The 19,110-nt window shown below is 42.4% G+C and overlaps 1 protein-coding gene across 5 annotated transcripts in view; it reads right to left on the reverse strand.

Moving 5' to 3' along the window:
- Positions 1 to 19,110, reverse strand: part of FYN (FYN proto-oncogene, Src family tyrosine kinase) — a 148,225-nt gene that overhangs the window by 53,650 nt on the left and 75,465 nt on the right. For 4 of the 5 annotated variants that reach the window (XM_064707907.1, XM_064707903.1, XM_064707904.1 and 1 more), the window contains one exon: positions 232 to 366. The exons of the other annotated variant lie outside the window; for it this stretch is intronic. The gene's annotated coding sequence lies outside the window, so the exon portion shown is untranslated. The remainder of the gene's footprint in view (positions 1 to 231; positions 367 to 19,110) is intronic. 5 annotated transcript variants of the gene reach the window in all.

A 19,110-nucleotide genomic window follows, 5' to 3' on the forward strand; every position in this document is an offset into this window, starting at 1 on the left:
AGGCATTGGTGATCATCCCTTTACTATTTAATAGCCTTACCAGTGACTTGGATTAAAGTTAAGTCATTGTGGTTAGACATGAGACTAGGAATGCAGAAAACAAACGACAAAAGAACAAGCCTGACAGAGAGCAACTGGGGTCTGTAGAAAAATGGGAGAAACCAGTTTAGGTGTTAATATGGCTAAGCACAAAATCCCCTTATGAAAATGCAGAATCCAGGCCATACTTACAGGATGAGAGGGAGAGAGAGGACTCTATCCTCCGAAGCACAGATTGAATGTGAGACCAGGGGTCCTGGGAAGCAATCAGCTCAACATGAATTCCCCTCGCAAGGCTGTGGCCAAAAGGGCTAATGCGAGCCTCAGCTGTACAAACAAATGAAAATCAAAAGATGAGTAGGTAGGTTACGGTGACGCTGTGTTTGGTTCTTGTTCCTCTGCTCCGTGAATAACGTATCGGGTTCTGCTGCTCCATTTTACTGTTGGAAAAACTGGCAGAGTGCTCAGGGAAGAGAAATTAAATAACTGGAAACACTGGGCTGCAGAAGGCTTCGCTATAAACAAAAATCTTAGAGGGAATTTTGTTATTTTGTTCATGGTATAGTAGTATTCTTACACTGAATAAATTTGATAACAGCAGGCTCTGATCTAGCAAAGGTAGAAATTACATCAGGACTGGAAATTATTCAAATCCAGGCTGTGAACAGGCAAGTTTGTTCTGCTTGTTCAGCAATGGTGTGTTATAGCAAATTAACCAGTAATTAACCCATTGCACCACAGGTTGTAAGGTACTGCCCACCTCTGCAAAGTTGAGAAAGCAACCGCGCTTGATTCAAGCAGGACGCGTGCCCACACGGCTTGGGTTAATTGCTACAAAGCAGGAGCTCCTGCAGGTGAGCTGAGTGGTCACTGCACCACACTGTGCTCTGTGCTGCCACCAAGAAACATTCCTTCTCCTTGCAGGGTATTAATCCTGGCAGCCTTCCTGCTCACAGCTTACAAAACACCTCTGGAGAAACCCCAGGCTTTTGGGGATGAGGTGCCACTTAAATACAGATGACGCCCAGCTGTCCATCTTCTGCAGGAAGCCCCAATTCCCAGGACCTGGCTGTGTACAAAACCTCACTGTATAAAGCTCCTCACTCACAGTGAGATGCCAAGGAAACCACTTTTAGGAAACAGATGGGTGTTGTTACGACTCTGCCACTGAGAAAGCACCAGTGACTCCTTGTTTCAGCAATTCACTTTATCTGCTGCGTGCCACTGGGATCTTGTCCCGGGGACCTGGCTGGGATCTCATCCCAGCAGCACCCGGTCACAGAAGGTGACCTCAGAGAATCATGCTGTGGAAAAGAGTCCTCCATCCCTCACTGGTATTTCCTCTCCCAAATTCACCCTTTTAGGATGAACCAGTGGACAAGCTACCTTCTTCATGGAAATCCTTTATGTAGAATGAATGGATGAGAGCACCACTCCTGCAGGTCTCCTCCTTCCCTTTCTGCATGCTGAGGGAACTGGGTTCTGCCAAGAAAGCTTTTAGCTATCTGTCCCAAGGCTGGGGTTGGGCATTTGGGTTCCTGAGGACCATGTGTTCAGCTGTGGGGCCCTGGTGACTGAATTTGCTTCATCTCACAGCCGGCCAATATTTAAATTTGATGTTTTTTAAAGAGGCAGCACAAGCTTTTGTGCATGCTGTCTGTCTTAACCCGGGCCTTTGGCCAGAAAGTATTAATCCTATCAATGTGCAGGAGTGGGAAAGCTGGAAGTGTTTGATTTGTGCCAGTTGCCGGCACCATCTCATTTTAAGCTTCTGGAATGAACCCATTTATGACTGAATGCTGCAGTGTAAATTCTGCAAATAAAACAGATAAAATAATCTCAATTACTTGAACTCGGGACTAGTTCACATATGCCACTCCACAGATTTAGAAGGCGTTATTTCATACAAACATCTAATTAAATTTAATTACGGTTCTACAGTTATTTTTATGATAAACAGGTGGAAAAAATGTGTTTTTCAAACTTTTGGTTATGCTCAGTAAGCGATGCCTGCTAAAACACAGCATGCACAGCATAGTAAAATCTTGGTCATATGTCACAAACATAAAAGAAAGATCCTGTCTTCAGTAAACATGTAGTACAAAGCTTCTGCAGAGTGAATCACAGCAAGAAAGATTGCAAAAATTTTAGGGAGGAAAAAGGCCTGTCCAAGTGTGGTGTGTACGTACATGTATGTGTACATGCATTCACACACACACCACTGCTTCAGCTCTGCCATATCCAGCATTCCTACCAACAGTCAGCTCAAAACTCTGACTGGCAACTCCTTAGTCACTAACAGAGCAGAAGTTTAGGGAAAGCTGATCGAGGACAAGGTTTCAGAGCTACTAATAAAACATGAATCAGAGCCTGCAAAAGTACAGTTTGAATTGTGCATTTGTGCATCTTTATACTTTTTGTCCTCCTGGATACATTTTTCCCCCTCTCCCTCTGGCACAACCCCAGCTACATCCTACAGCATGAGGATGTCCTGTTAAGCACACATGCAACTGTGTTTTTAAACGTTGTAAAGGCTTCTGTCAAAAGATGTACCAAGGATCACATAGGCCAGACTCTAGAAATAGAATTTTACAGATGAAGTAACTGTGATAATCTTCCTAACTATAAACATTAAAAACTACATAGAAGTAAAGAGCTTTAATACATGGATTTTAAAAAAAATCTTTTTTTGAAATATTGCAAAATAGATCAGATGCAAGGCTTTTCCTTTTATTCTAGACACACAGACACAGAATTAAATAGGGGAATGTGAAACTAACCATCCCATCTGCCTTTGTAATTCACCCAGGCTAGACACAGAAATGCTATGGAATTTAATGCAATGAACCCCAGAAGTGTCACTTTCACAAATCTCAAGAGGCATCATTGACCTGAGGCTGGCTGCAGTTTCTGCCCCAATTCCAGTTTAATGTATTCCAGTCTGACCCTCGAGCGACAGTGCTGCTGGAGAACACGCTAAGGAACAAATGCAGGCAATTGCTTTGACATAATTCTTTTGGACGCAGGCAGATCGAATGTGCTGATGTCAACAGAGACCAGAAAAGAGTTTTATCCAATCTCCTTTCCTCACTGAAGAAAACAATGAGAGGAAACAAAGCACAACCCAAACCCCAGCCAAACAACATGCCCACCTCCCAGCAGCAATCCTGATACATACTAAGAAAGGGAGAACCAAGGGAAACGGTCCTAAACTACCATTTGTATGCATACACAGCAATTCATTCATAGCTTAAATTTACACAGCTTGTGTATATCATCGGCTCTCTGCACATAACATGCATGAAACATCTGTCCTATAGGAAGTATCAATTTAAAACCCCAGGAACAGCTTAATGGCTGTTCAAACAGTCTTTTGTGACCACAGTATATTCAAAAGAGTTCCTCATAGCTCCCTCTACTTAATGTAAAGTACTCTTCTTCCCTTTCTCACATGCTTCTAAAATTTGGACGTGCTCTCAATATAATTGTCAGGACTACACCTTCCTGCCTTGCCACTCACTTAAATATCCAAGCTCTAGCACGCTCTGGGGCTGCATAGTTGGAAGTCAGAGACAACACTGACTTTTTTCTGCCCAGGGACAACAAGAAGAGAAGCTGGGGATATTTTTTCCATAAGAAAGATGAATTATGGTAGGAAACCAGATCAAGGATTCTACAATGTCTATCCTGAGAATAAAAGACTGAGCTAAAGATTTTCTTCTCCCCCTAGTGATGCTGCTCCTGAAATGACTTCTGTAAAAAGAGGAAGACCCACACATCAATTATACAGTTTTTCAGAACTCACCAGGGAAAATACCAGGGTTGAACGTGGCTGGTCCCTCAACTTTATACAACAAAAAACAAACAAAAAAAAAGATCTCAAGCTCATTTCCTCCTCTCCCTTTTACTGCCTCTCCTAAGAACAGCTTCTAGCTCTGCTATTTACAGTTTTTCTTTTCTCCCAGTCCTCCAGCTCCTCCCCCATCAGTCCATACAGAAAGATTGTCTGCAATGGTTTAACACAAAAAACAGATGAGATACTTAAGGCTTCCCCTTTCTGTGTGCCTGGAGTGTTTCCAGGAAGAGAAAGTCTTGTGAGGATTCTCACTTTGCTCTTCTGCAGCTACTTGTGTGGGTCACTCTACCACAATAAAAGCCTGCATCTGTTACCTGACCACGACTGAGAGACAGTTGAAGAATACTATTTTTAATGGTAACTTTCCGTAGGAAGTGTGGTCTGAGAGAAGACTGGTCATGTGCAAGAGCTACTGAAGCTGCTTGATGTGGAACATTAAACCACCCCTACAAAAAGCAGAAGCAGACTTTTGTCCTTTGTCTACCCTCTTTATGTGACCTGCCCCCAGAATGTGGCCACAAGCTGCGGTCCACAGCTTGGCTGAGCATCAGAAGCCACAGAATCGTTTACTCTGTGCAGGGACCTGCATCAGCATCACAAGGCTCAGGCAATAAGGATTTTAAGGCCACCAATCATCAGGAATTATATACAATTTAGTCATAAAATCATAGAGTGGTTTGGGTTGGAAGGCACCTTAAAGACCATCTTGTTCCAGCCTTTTGCCATGGGCAGGGACACCTTTCATGAGACCAGGTTAATCAGAACCCCACCCATCCTTGCCTTGAACACTTCCAGGGATGGGGCATTCACAACTTCTCTGGGCAACCTGTTCCAATGCCTCACCACCCTTACAGTGAAGAATTTCTTCCTCATATCTCATCTAAGCGTACCTTGTTCAAGATCTTTATTAATGGCATAGGCAGTGAGATTGAGTGCACTCTCAACAAGCTTGGGGATGACACTGAGCTGAGTGGTGCCACTGACACGCGGAAGGGAAGGGATGTCATCCAGAGGGACCTTGACAGGTTTGACAGGTGGGACTGCGCAAACCTTGTGAAATTCAACTAGGCCAAGTGCAAGGTCCTGCACCGGGGTGAGGGCAATCACCAGCATCTGTACAGACTGGAGGATGAAGGAACTGAAAGAAGCCCTGTGGAGAAGTACTTGGGGGTGCAGGTGGATGAAAAATTGGATATGAGGTGGCAACATGGGACTCCAGCCCAGAAAACCAGCTGAATCCTGGGCTGCATCAAAAGCCGTGTGGCCAACAGGTCAAGGGAGGTGATTCTGTCCTTTTACTCTGCTCTTGTGGGATCTCACCAGGGGTTCTGCAACCAGCTCAGGGATCCACAGCACCAGACCTTGGACTTGTTGGAACAGGTCCAAAGGAACCTGTTCCTATCATCCATAAAGAAGATTAGAGGGATGGAACACCTCTGCTATGTAGACAGGCTGAGAGAGTTGGGGTTGTTCAGCATGGAGAAGAGTCCAGAAAGACCTTAGTCTCAAAGGAAGCTTACAAGAAACATGAAGAGAAACTCTTTACCAGGACTTGTAGTGACTTTTAAAAAAAATTCAGTTTTCAACTGAAAAAGGGTAGATTTAAACTGAATATGGGAAGAAATGTCTTACAATGAGGAAGGCGAGACACTGGAACAGACTGCCTATATAAGTCAGAAGGTGTCCTGTTGCTGGAAATGTTTAATGTCAGGTTGGATGGGGCTTTGAGTAGTATGGTCTAGTGGCAGGTATCCCTGTCCAGGGCAAGAGTGTTGGAGTAGAACTTTAAATGTTCTTCCAATGCAAACAATTCTGTGATTGGTGATTCTATTACTGAACTGGATTTTTACCTCTGTGATTCCTATCACAAAACACAGCTGTTGCAGTTCTTGCAGCTGGGACTTAATGGTGCTGTGAGAGAACGTGTGGAATATCGGTACAAATCCACACCACTGCAGACAGAGATAAAGGAAGCAGGATAAAGGCACATGAAGAGGGGATTAAGATACTCACGTGGTTCTGTCTAAATGCACATATGACACAAAACAAAAAGCAAGAACCAAATGCACTCATACCTTTACACTGCCATTTGTGTGAAGAGTCAGTCTATTATTTCTTCCACACTGTAAAGCTGTGCTTGTTAGGACAACCACAGCATGTAGTGGTTATGTAGTTCACACTCACTGTCTTTCCAGAGCATGAGAGATCCAATCATCTGCAGTCTTCCAATACTTCCTTCTAAACCTGCTCCTCTGACTCCAGTTTTCAGCAACAGCAGATTATTTCTTGTTTGTGTACTGCAGGCTGTTGCAATATTTTTACAACAGGAAATGTGTGTTCCATACATAAGAAGACTACACTTACAAGAAATAATGCAGGAAAGTGATCTAATTTCTCTTCTGCTTCCTTCCTTCTGCAGTGTGCTGCATTGAGATGTTTGTTCCAATACACAGATACCAGTTCAAGGCCAAGATTTTATTTACCCTGATTGTACAAAACAAGCCAGCACTTAAACTGCAACTCAAACATTTTGAGCTGTTGTGCTCCATTCATGTTCATCTAAGTGATTTAGGTAAGTGGGCTAAAATTTCTCTTTTCAAGGTTATTAAGCCTGTCTTATCCATGGCTGGATATTTTTATGTCAGTGCTATAGATTTAAAACTCCTGTGAATAAAGAACACTTTCCAAAGTTGCAAACAGCAGAAAGAACAGGAAGTGTCAATTTGAAGTGAACCTCAGTACTGCAGACTGGAAGAAAATGTCCATTGTGCTGCATTTAGGGAAAAGAACACAACATCTTCACTAAGCACTGCACCTACCCATGGGTGTTACTCAGCTACACTGTTGAACAAAGACATCTGAGTAACTGCTACACTTCACTTCTCTGCTTTTGAAAAACCAGTTTTTAATTTAGGAAGTCTGAGGTAGCTTTTTAAGAGAAAACTTTAAAGCATTCTCCTATTTATTACTGGGACTGACAATACATGCATATAAAAAATTATAAATTATGTATATAATAAATTATAAATTGCCACATGCTACTGCCTCCAGTCTGCAAGCTAAAAGCTGGCAAGAGACTCTATACTGCTACAGGGCCAAATCTGTATCAGGCAAGTTGTTGAATTTGCTAAGTTATGAACACCCGCAAATTCACAAGCTGACCAGTCAGTGCTGACTGCTCAATGCCAAAGTTCTTGGAAAGGCATAAACAGATGGGTCAGGAAAGGACAGAATTCTGAATAGCTGTAAAAATAACATCTCAGTTCATTTGTTTTCTATCTCTCATGCTGAAAACCATCAGACCATTAAAACTCCCCACTGAATCCTGCATTTTTTGTGAGCTAAGAGGACAAATTCTTTCATATTTACATGCTAGAGAGGTATTCAAAACACAAATGAAATCAAGGGATACTTCCAAAAGTTATGTTTGTTTTGTATATGATGTCAGTAGTGTATTCTCCTGGCAAGGCAATACTGTCTCCGAAATGCAGATTTCCCTATGGCTGGGCTGGAGCCTCAGCTTTTTGTTTGCATTTGGGCACTAAATCATCTTCCTCGAAGATGAAGCATGAAAAATGAGGCTCCATGTTTCCTTCTGTATATATATATTTTTCAGATGCCAGGAGCATAAATATAAGCAAAAGAAAAGGGTCCCCAACCTTGTCAGCTTCCCAGAACTGTATTTTGTATGCTGGTGCTTTTGTTTTCCTGCAAGTCCAGCACTGCTGTGATGGCAGCACCCTGGATTCCCCCTGCCCCCAACGAGTGATACATATTAGTACATCTGTTTTCTCTGTAAAGTCTTTCTGCATTCTTTGCAGGGCACAGGAAGGATGTGGGCTCCTTTTCACATTCAAATGAGGCAAATTAGCCTTTGCCTGGCTCCTTCAGTATAATGCTTATTTTACATTTAAGCGTGAGAAAAAGGGAGGAAATAAACCCCAATACATTAGGTGGGTTGCATGTTCCATTTTGGTGCAAGCCTCACTGAGCCTTGTTTTGTGAGCTGCTTTCCACAGGACACGATTTCAGAATGATAGTTTAATTAGTTCAACAGTGTAATTATGTAAAATGACCAAATAGTCTGCACAAAGAAATAGCTGCACAGACACATTAAACATGAGAAAAAGCTGAAAATGCCAACCTGGATCAGCAGGGTTCAGGCAATCCAGAGCTGACCAGCTTGAAAGCAGCACTGCAGGAGAAAATATGAGTGTTCCAGTGGAAACTAAGCTGAACACAATCCAACAATGCTCCCTTACGGCATGGCAAAGGTGGCCATCAGCTTCCTGGCTTGCAGCAGAAAAAGCACTTCCAGCAGGTTGAGAAATATGATCCTTCCCCTGTATTCAGCACTGGTAAGACATGACTGGAGTGCTGGATTCAATTTAGGGATCCTTGAAAATTTGGGTTCCCTTGTACAGAAGAGATACAAACTTATTTGAGCAGATCCAGTAAAAGGGCCACAAAGACAGTTAAGATTTTAGATCATCCATCCTATAAGGAAAGGCTGAGAGAGCTGGGACTCCTCAGCCTGGAGGAGGCTCTTTTAATGTGTATAAATACCTCATGGAAGGCAGTAAATGAGACAAGGCAAGACCTTGCAGTGGTTTCCAGTAACTGGTGATGGACACAAAATACAGGAAATGCTGTTTAAACATGAAAAAAACCCTCTTGTACTGTGAGGGTGCTGAACACTGGCACAGGTGTTCAGCACAGAGAGGCTGTGGAGTCTCCATTGCTGGAGATATCCTAACCCCATCTGGATAGGACTCTGAGACATCAACTTTTAAATTGGCCCTGGTTTGAGCAGAGGGTTGGAGTAGATGATTTCCAGACACCCTTTTGAACTGCAGCAGTTTGGGATTCTGCCAGGTCATGTGAAGACCTGCTGCAATTACAGAAATCCTCCTCTCCCTCCTTTTACAAGACAGAGACAAAGGCAACAATTCAGTAAGGTAACAAAAGCATAGTACACACTTAGCAGAGAAAATGTGTGGTTCAGATTCCCTCTTTTTTATGTCCTGTGCTCCAATCCAAGTGGTAAAGCCAAGAGATGTAATGCAAGGAAAAACCAAACAACTGCTTGGTAAACTGTGCTTTACCCCAAACTCTAGGGGGAAGTTCAGTGCACACTCTTTGCACTATAGCAACTTCTTGCACAGTTAATGCATCCTATGCACACCCTGCATCCAGAGAACAGAGAATGAAGTAGTCAGGTGCTGTAAATTTACACTCAGTTTTCTGATGGAAATCTCCTCAGGCAAGAAGCCCTTAGCTCTGTGACAGCTGTATGCCAGGTCTGACAGGTTTTACTGAGAGACCTGAAGAAGCTTTGACACACCTGCTAACACATGAAGTGCTTTATCCATCTTGGTTGCCATCCTCACCCACAGTTCTGGGATGCACCAATCTCACAGCAAGCAATGGGCTGTGTCCTTGGTCCAGAGGCTTGCAAGAGCCATGCCCCAAGTTCCTGCTCTGCTCACAGACTACCCCTTGAAATAAGTTACTTGCTATTCTTGGTTTTCCCCCAGTTCTGACCTGAGTCATGTACAATGCACTTTCCCCATAGGTGGTGTGAGCAGAGCCCTGCCATCATCTTCCACCCTCTCTGTGAGAGCCCTGAAGCCTCCTCTGACACAGAGCTGCAAGAGTTCCTATACCCTCAGAGCTGACACTGGTTTTTCAGACACCTGGCTGCACAAAGAACACAACCAGCTGCTGCTCTCACACACCTCTCTCAGCTCCAAAGCCAAAGCCATCCAAACTGATCAGTCTTGCAGCACCACTGTGTCAGCCTGATCTCCCCTTCACCTTCCATCGCCCTGCTTAAAACACTAGCACAAGGTTCCAACTCAGAGACGTAGAGTAAAAGATAATCCAGTCTAGATTTAGATCCAGACTTCTCCCACAGCCTGAGCAGTCTCAGGCTCTAGCTACCCTCAAGCAAGAGAGCTGCTCAATTGGAAACTGATGCCTTTAACACTGGTTTACTTTGAAGTGTTGTGCCAAAGAGGTAAGTGGAGAGCCCTGAATAATTCAGAAAGATCTCAAAAACAGTGCAAATGAAAATGTACTTTAGGCAACCTAGGAACAGTCAGTTTCTCTCTACTGAGGCATCCATAGGACTTTTAATTAATAATTTCCATTTCAGCCTGTTAAAATAATGAGATTTATTATTCCTGTCACATGTCCTTTCTGAAGATGCTGGGAGGGTGTGGGAGAGGTAAGAGAGAAAATTAGTTATCAGTCACCACTTGCCAAGAGTAGATTAAGGACTCCAAAGTTATACATTCATGTATAAATTACTCAAGTTTCATTTATTCCTTTCCTCCTAGCTTATATTTTTTTCTTCCTGTCCTGCAGCCCTTGTTCCCACTGCTCTCAGTAACCACTTGCCTGCAGAGGACAAGTTGGACAGTAGCAAACAATTCTGGATTTTCCCCCCTTTCATCATAAGAGTTCATTTGGACTCTTTTTCCCAGACCTCAGAACATGCCTGATTCCTGGGAGCAGAACAGAGAATGAGAATAATCTTTAGCAATGTGATAAAAATCACTCTCTCACACAGACAACTGGAGAGGGATTTCAACAAAACTGTTGTGCCAAGCACCTGACAGCAAAACCTGAAACTGCTGCCAACCCACACCTTCCTGCTTCACAGACAGCCTGCTCAGTCTCTCCCCAGCACTCCCACTTCTCTACTAAAACCTAAGTCACCATTGAGCAAAGCCTCTCACCAAAATGAGAGGCCACTCTTTCTATAACAAAGACACAAGTGTGGCTGCATTACAGGTGGCGTCATCTCATCTCTCTTTCCATTTTTTTATAACTGAAAAAATATTTGTGAAAATCACATTAAGCAACCAGATTGGAGAGATGGCATAGGAGGACAGACACAGGGACATTTCATGGTTTTGGTGCAATCTAAAAGGCCACCAACGAGCAGGCAGGTGAGCTGAGCAGCTGGGAAGGGAGGGGAGGAGGGGCAGCAGGAGATGTGGAAAGGGCTACCAGCAGCTTGCTCTCCCAAAGCCAGAGTGCCAGCTGGCAGCTACGTGTTGCTGGTTGCGTGTGGGCTGTGAGTATAACAGAGGAGATGAGCCTTTAGGGGAGGAGCTGTCTGATAAATCATTAATGAATGAAAATATGAAGTAATCAGTCTGCCTGGGAGGCAGAATCATCTAATGATGAGGATGATGGCCCAGGAAGCAGGAGATGAGGTTCCTATCTCACTCACAAGACTGCTGGCACATGAGCTCCTTTTGCTGCGAGTAAGAAGATAGAGCCACTTCCTTACACTGAAGGGCTTCTCTCTTAAAATCAACACACAAACCCCACAATCTAGGTGATAATAAAGTTTACAGCATCCTTTGTGGAAACTGCACCCCCAGCTTCTCTTTTGTCACAGGCAGTGCACAAAAACCAATATTCCTTCTCAGAGACATCTTCACCAAACTAGATTTTTTTTCAAAGCAATACCAAAACCTAGCACGACATTTCAGCAGCACCAGTGGCATTTAATTTTAAATCGATTAACTACACACACAGTACTAATTACCCATGGGTGAGGTTTTTTTCTTTTTAGCAATCAGACTACTGGCTGGAAATGTAATGGTATGTCTCTGTGTGAGCAGGGACACTGCTTTCTCTGTGCTCTCTGAAACGGAGAGGAAAACGCTTGAGAAATGATGTTTAAAGGGGCATTTGTGTTTATGGGGATGGCTGCAGGGGCACCAGACACATGCAGTCAGAAAGTGATGAGGTTGACAGGGGAAGGGGCAGGAGGTTAGCACAGTTTCTTTTGCACAAAGACCTAGCAGAACATGTCATGCTGCACAAAATCAATACAGCCCTCGCATGAAAAAGTAATTGTCAGGTTTGTACAGTTCTCAGGCTTATGTGGAAAGATGCTCACAAAGGTGAGTTTTGATTTTATGAAATTTCTGCTCTCTTTCCTCTGTCTTAAGGTCCCTGAACATTCAAGGGTGTTGTTTTAAAAGTGTTATTCCAACACAAACACCAAAGACACACATGACACAAATTGAAACCATCTAATGTTGGCACATTTGAGGGATAAGAGGTGCAAGGGCTTTATCTTCCAATGTACTTAAAACATGACTTTCCAGAGTGAATGATGCACAGACTGCCGCAGAAGCCATAAATAGAAAGCACATATGGCCATGACAGAGACTATGTTTATAGAAACTCAAACAAGCACCTGAGGAGATCCGTGGTTTTTAGCTACATACCTATTTGTGGCACTGAAGTCCAGTTTAATTGTTCTGCCAAACGTTGCTGAGCCACAGCAAGTTTATTACAGTTTATGGAAGAACCTGCTCAGGCAATTTTACAAGGAAATTGCCTGTGCCTAATCTAATTGCTAAGAAGTAGCTAAAATTACATTAGTCCTGGAAAAAATAAGAAAGAAACAGGAAGCTCCAAAAGGTTCAAGAAGCATCACAAGGCTGTTCCTGTAAATCACAGCATTGCAGACTTGAGGATGAGATCCCTGGAGAGGCTCCCAGTCACAGTCAGACACTCCTTTTCACCCAGAACAAACATAACACAGGTGAGATGACTTACAGCACATAAAAGTATGATTTCTCACATACTTAATCCTTCTTCTGCTTACTGAATACATTTACATAATAAGTGGGGTTTGGAAATTACCCACTGATGAGATAATACAGATTTAAATGATCTGCAGTTCCAGTTTCTTCTATTTGCAAGCTTTAGCAGTCCTTGCAAAAGATTTAACTGGGCTCCATTGAAGAATCCTATTTCTCAAGATTTTGTTAAACCATAAGATAAGCAACACCTATAAAATTTAATAAATGGATTAGGATGGCTTAGATGTTTCCAGACTCTTGCAGAGTACTAACATGCAATGTCAGAAGGAATTATTTCTGTAAATTAAAGTTTAATTGGAGGTGTTGGACATGTCAAGCAAGCCACAGTCAAGCTTGTTAACACAGGAAATGTGTCATTACCTGCCACATAATCACAGAAGTACCTCTGGAGAGTTACTTACTAGTTTATGCCTTGCCAAACTAACCAAGAACAGATTTCTGACAGCACCTACTTTGACACTTTGCATCAGCCACCATGATTTCAACTGGCATACAGCCTGTTGTTTTGTTCATGTGTTCTGGGTTAAAAATAAAAGAAAAAAGAAAGAAAAATATATTTAAAAACTAGCTCCCTTCACACTCCCCCACTCCACTGACACAGAGGAGCCTAGAGCAGGCAACCTTGACTCAAACTGGTTAAATACAAGAAAGGGCAAGTTGTGAGCAGACAAAGCAAGCTCCAAGGGCATTTTTCTCAGACTTTCACAGTTTTCTGGTACTTCAACCATCTCTGACTTGCAGAGCATATTAAATTTGCTGCTTTCACTGTCCACTATCATTAGAGAGCTATCCATCAAAAACCATATTTCTCTGAGAGGTGGTTAAAAATCTGAAGAAAATATACAACTAACTGCCAGCTGTGCCTAGGGTGTCTTCTTCCTCCACTCTAGTACAGGTAAATGGTTTTATATTTTGAATTGTTCATTTACTTTTTTTTTTGCTGTTGTTGTTTTGTTTGTTTTTCTTTTACTTTCTTGTGTTAAATAGTTAAGCAAATTCTTGTCTGGGTGACAAGTAAAAGAATCTCCAACTCAGTGGAGCCTAAAGCCATACCATAAAGCTCCTGGAATTTATCCCAGACATAAGAGATTCAAAATAGCATAGGAAGCCATTGAATACATTCATGAGTAGCTTCAAAAAAAAAAGAAAAATATTCTGGGCAAAAAAAAAAAAAATACCCTGAGAATTGCTGGTTACAGTGGAAGCAGAACAATGGTTGGTAACTTGACACAAAAATTCTCCACCCAGCAGCACTCTTACAGCTCCTCCTGAAGCAGGATGGTGGCCTGGAATGGGACTGGACTCCCATAGTACTGAGCAAGAGTTTTCTTAGAGAAGAAGAGGTGGTCAAAAGTGACAGCTTAGGAATTTTTTATTTCTTTAATCAGAAGCACAACCAGGGAAATATTTAATACAGTAATAGAAATTATTGATTCTAACAGAAATACTTCATACAGCAATTAGAAGAATGCAAATGACTTTCAGTGCTGTCTCAAATACATGCCTCAAAACAAACTCCATAATTTTCTTTTGATTTCTGCAAACTTAGAAGTGATAGAAAAGGGGTCTTGCAACACCAGAGTCACAGGTCTGTTTGCCACAAAATTTAAAATTCAGGTCTCACATACATTCACCCAGATCAAACATGCAGAAAAGTGGAGATAAAAGCAGGTGCAAGTTAAGGGACCTAAACTGGATGGTAAAGCAAACTCACAAACCCAATATGAACGTGAGCTCTTCCCAAAGACCACTGGCTGTGCACAGCAAGCAGCTCCAGCGCTTCCTCCCTCTGCCTGGAAACAGAGCTCATTCTTCAGAGCTCTTCCCAACATCCATCCACCTTCTGAAGTGTTTTCAAGCTGGGCTGCTTTTTGCCTGCTATGTAATACACAGTCCCCTTGCACATCGCTGCAAGATGTGTTAGATGTCTGGATAAGAGCCCACCACATGTACAGGGTGACACACACATGGAAGGCACATGCTGCACTAACACAGAAATGGTGAACACATTACTACCAACACGTGAGAATTCTGTTTTACACTAGCAGTGCAGCTTGTGTCTTCAGCATGCTCTTATTTCCTTGGGGTGAAGGAAAGGCTGTTGCAAACTGCCTTGTAGCTCAACACAGGCTTTCCTTCTGCTTTGTCAGCTTTGATTAGTGCGCTCTCTCTGTCATCAGAAACACTTGGCTTATAAACAGTCTAACCTAAAAAAGAAAATGAAGACATATACTGTAGTTTACAACTGTGCCTGAAAATCCCCCAACACTATCTAATGACTTACAGGAAAGCCAGTGGTTAAACCCAAACTAAGCCTCCCGGTGTAATTACAGTCAGTTGGAGGGCAAAACTTAAGAGAAAAAACATTTAAAAAAGCAAATGGAATGATCTTGGGTTTCTACAAAGGCATTTAGCAGATACCAAAATGGTCATAATGGGTATCTTCAAAATAGGACAGGGGATATTGCATTGTCTTCCCTGCCAAAAAATACGCCCCTTCACTTGTATACAAATTTGTTTCCCTGTGTTTTGACACATTTGGCATGATGACCATGGTAGAAAACAAAGAGAAGTCTACAGCATCTATCAGCTGTCAGTCTCTGCTTTCTATATGTCTAAGCATGTATTTTGAGATGCCTTGTTCTATAGATAGATCTGTTACAGGAAATTCTGCTCTTTCATCAGCTTATGTCTGACAAGAATAAAGACATGTAGTGGCCTAAATATTTCTCATCAAAGGATGTAAATGGAAGGAAATAGGGGAAAAGGGGATTATGTTTGATAGTAAATGGCATGCAGAGAGACACTAATTCCCTAATATTGAGGAATTAGAAGAGGAGGAAAAAATGGACAAAAACTCTTAAGTGTCACGCACAGGCAACAAATACAATGGAAAAAGAGGACTTCCCCAGACTGATGATTCTGCCCAGTTACAGCTAACCAGAGTCAGCACCCCTCAGTAACAGATGCTGGTGACTGATGATATCACTAGCTTAAAGCATACTGTACTTCAATTTGGTGTAAGTTTCCACTGAAGAAAAAGACAAACTTTTAACTTTTGATAAGCAGCAAAACAGGACAGGAGAAGACCCAAACCCCTGTTTCCATAGCGTACAATTGAAGTTTTGTTCATATAGTCTTCTTTCTATGTAGCATCTTAACTGCATGAATGGGAATGTCTGTTAACCAAGGATCAAAGCAGTTAACATTTCAGATCCTATTTAACATCTATGTCTATTTTTAACTAATAATTTCACAAAGAATCTAAAATGTCTTGAGCTATTTTTATCCTTCTGCCTGTAAAGTCACTACCTTTAGTTAACATGATTTTGCATAAAACAAAATAGAAGGTAAGAAATGCAGTTCAATTAAGTAACAGCACAAAACTTATGCCAGCAAATCAATGCTGTCTGAAATCATAGAATCACAGAATCACACAGGCAGGAAATCACTTAGGTTGGAAAAGACCTCTGAGATTGTTGAGTCAAACCTATGACCAAGAACCATCATGGTCAGCTAGAGCATGGCACTAAGTGTGCCATGTGTGTCCTTAAACACCACCAGAGACTGTGACTCCAGCCCATTCCAATGCTCAGTCACCCTTTCTGTGAATAAATTCTTCCTAATGTCCAACCTACAGCTCCTTTGGTGCAGCTTAAGGCTGTGTCCTCATCCTATGGCTGGTTGCCTGGAAGAAGAGGCTGACCCCCACCTGGCTACTGCCTCCTTTCAGGTGGTTTCAGAGAGTGATAAGGTCCCCTCTGAGCCTCCTGCTCTCAAGGCTGAACAACCCCAGCTCCTTCGGTGGCCCCACAAGTGTTCCGCACCTTACTGTCACGGTCCTCAACCCTACACACTCTGAAAGCTCCCTAATTCACAAAGCCTCCTCTCCTTCCCTGTCCCTTCTGAAGAGCTTGTAGCCATCCATCGCAGCACTCCAGTCATGCAAGCCATCCCACCACGTTCCCATCATGGCAGCATTGTCACAGCATTCCTGGAAGGTTGTTTACAGGATTCAACACCCCCTTGTAGGATTAGGAAGACCAGTGCTCGGCACTCAGCACAGCATTCAAAACCCTAGCAGAATGAGACAGTAGATTTTGTATTTTTCATTACTACCACTGCATGACACGATCAAGGACGTGCACAATATTCAAAGCTTTTCAAGCTTTTGCCAGAGGGAAAATCTCAAAGCAGACTTCTCCCTGCCTTCTAATACTAAACAGGCTGGGCAGGAATGACATTTACACAGCTGAATCTTTTATTATTTTTTCTTCTTAAAAACAATAGCAGCAATATGATTTTCTATATTAGGCAGACTCCTATAGGTGGGTGCTGAACAGGTATAAAGGTCACCAGGACAAAATGCTATTTATGAGAAGGTTTTATAAACCTCTGAGGTTTTCAGAGCTAACACGAACACAAAGTTGTCATGAATTTAAGTTCACAGGATATTTTCTAAAAATCACCACCAGTGGGTTGCCTGATAAAATGTCTTGGGAAGAGCTGACTATTCCAGAACAGTGGAGGCTGCAGAGGACCCCTTGGAGCACAGGAATGTTGTTACCCATTGCTAGCAGGGCAGAATGATGTGGTACACTCCCCAACAGAGCTTTCCACCTCAGCTAATGGAGTGTGACACCTCAAGCAGTAATCTCCCCCATCACTGAGCACTGGCCTTCAGGATCCACCCATCCTAATTTTTATTTCGGAATAGGTATTGGGATACAGTACTGCAGGCATTCTCAAGACATGCATTAATGCATCATCTTTACACTACTTTCTGTTCTTGATTTTTCTGGATTGCATCCAAGGCTTTCTTTTATCTTTGAGCTTAGCAGAATGATAATATAAATAACTCAATGTCCAAAAATATTCAGCTTTACTAATCTGCAATGAGATCTCTCCTCCTCTTCATGATCCTTTATATGCAGTTTCATTACATTTGTGTAAGATGAGCATTTAAATGAGATGCAGATGTACTGAGAGATGAAGAACTAGAGCAGTGTGCTTATGCTATGAGGTGGAAACAGACACACTTGTACCTGGAGATCCATGCCAAACTCTTATTGAAGAGATCACTTGCCTATGTGCAATGTATTTAGTGCCCAACATAAAGCTTCACAAATAGCACAGAGAAATCTCCTAAGCAAATCCCATAATAATTAAATCCTGATACCACAGCATCCTGTATCACACACGCATGCATTCTGTTCTCCACTTAGTTTCAGCAACCTCCACTGAACCTGGCTGATAAAATAGTCTCCCAAATGACTGTAAAATCTATTAAATTCATGAAGTATTGATGAGGCAGAATTAATGCTGAGAAAATTACTTTAACCATCTCCCTCCTCCTGTATTTCATAAAAGAAATAAAGAAGAAAAGCAGTGCTGTGGCTGGGACTGCAAAATACAGCACACTTCGGTCAGGAAAATCTACATCTGCCCACTTGCCTTATACTCTACCTATAGATCTATTTGTCATTACAACACTTATTCCTTTAGTAAGAGTAATATCCACAGAAATGGCCTTATCTGATGCCCAGAGATCATGTTCTCCTTTCTTTTCATTCCCAGATATGATCTATGTCTTGCACACAGCATTATGCAGCTCTCTCTACAGCATTCCTCACTCCCTACACTTCAGGGCTCATTAGCTGTGGGTTGAAAGCATTACCTACACTAAGACCCTGTTGCTGCCTGATTATAAACTTGGCACAAACAGACCCAAGTTTGGCAATATTTTCCATGCTGGGTGTCTGCTGGGAGGCTTTTTTTCCCCTTGCTTTGTTGCTGTTTTGGATTTTTGGCATGACGTCAGCCAAAATTTTTCAAGCTAATTCTGAAGCAAGGCATGGGAAACTGGAGTGATTTATTCATGTGAAAAGCTTCTGGTCTCTCCTTGAACAGCTCGAGAGGTTTTGTGATTTGGACCATAAACTTGCAAAGTGTCAAGGCAAAATCTTTGTGTTTTGATCTCTGCAAAAAACTCCCAAACATGACTAAATTACTAACCTCTGGAAAAAATAAACCTTAATTTGCATGAGCTCACTAAGGAGGTGATGCTTCCTAGCAACTAATTTCCCTGGAGATCCCACCTACAATGCTCCAGGATCCCACGACCAGTTGGGTGGCACCTGCCTGCAGTTTTGCTGTGAGTGATCAGAGCTGGCCATGAGACAGAGCTGCAAGGCTGCTCCATAGCTAATTCTGAGCTCCTGAAGGGTGGCACGGCCCTCTATCAGGTAGGTGTTTGCATCCAGTTCTCTGCAGGGGAGAAAGGGGAACATAAGGTGTGAAACATGCCTGAGTGATGGAACAAGAGCTTTTGTATCAACTGCACCAAGGCACATACAGAACAGACCAACGCTGATGTAACACCCCCTAATGCAACATGTGAATTTTCAAAATGTAATGCTTTTCTTTTAACAGAGCAACTGGAAGGCTTATTATCTAGATTAAAAAAACAAACAAACAAACACAACCAATTTAGCACTTGCTAAACCCTATCATGGATACTCAAGCTGCTGTAACATCGTGACCCACTGCAAACATCTTTGCCATTGAGCCAGCCAAGAG

The sequence above is a fragment of the Zonotrichia leucophrys genome, chromosome 3 (genome assembly GCF_028769735.1).
Source record: "Zonotrichia leucophrys gambelii isolate GWCS_2022_RI chromosome 3, RI_Zleu_2.0, whole genome shotgun sequence".
Lineage (NCBI taxonomy): Eukaryota > Metazoa > Chordata > Aves > Passeriformes > Passerellidae > Zonotrichia > Zonotrichia leucophrys.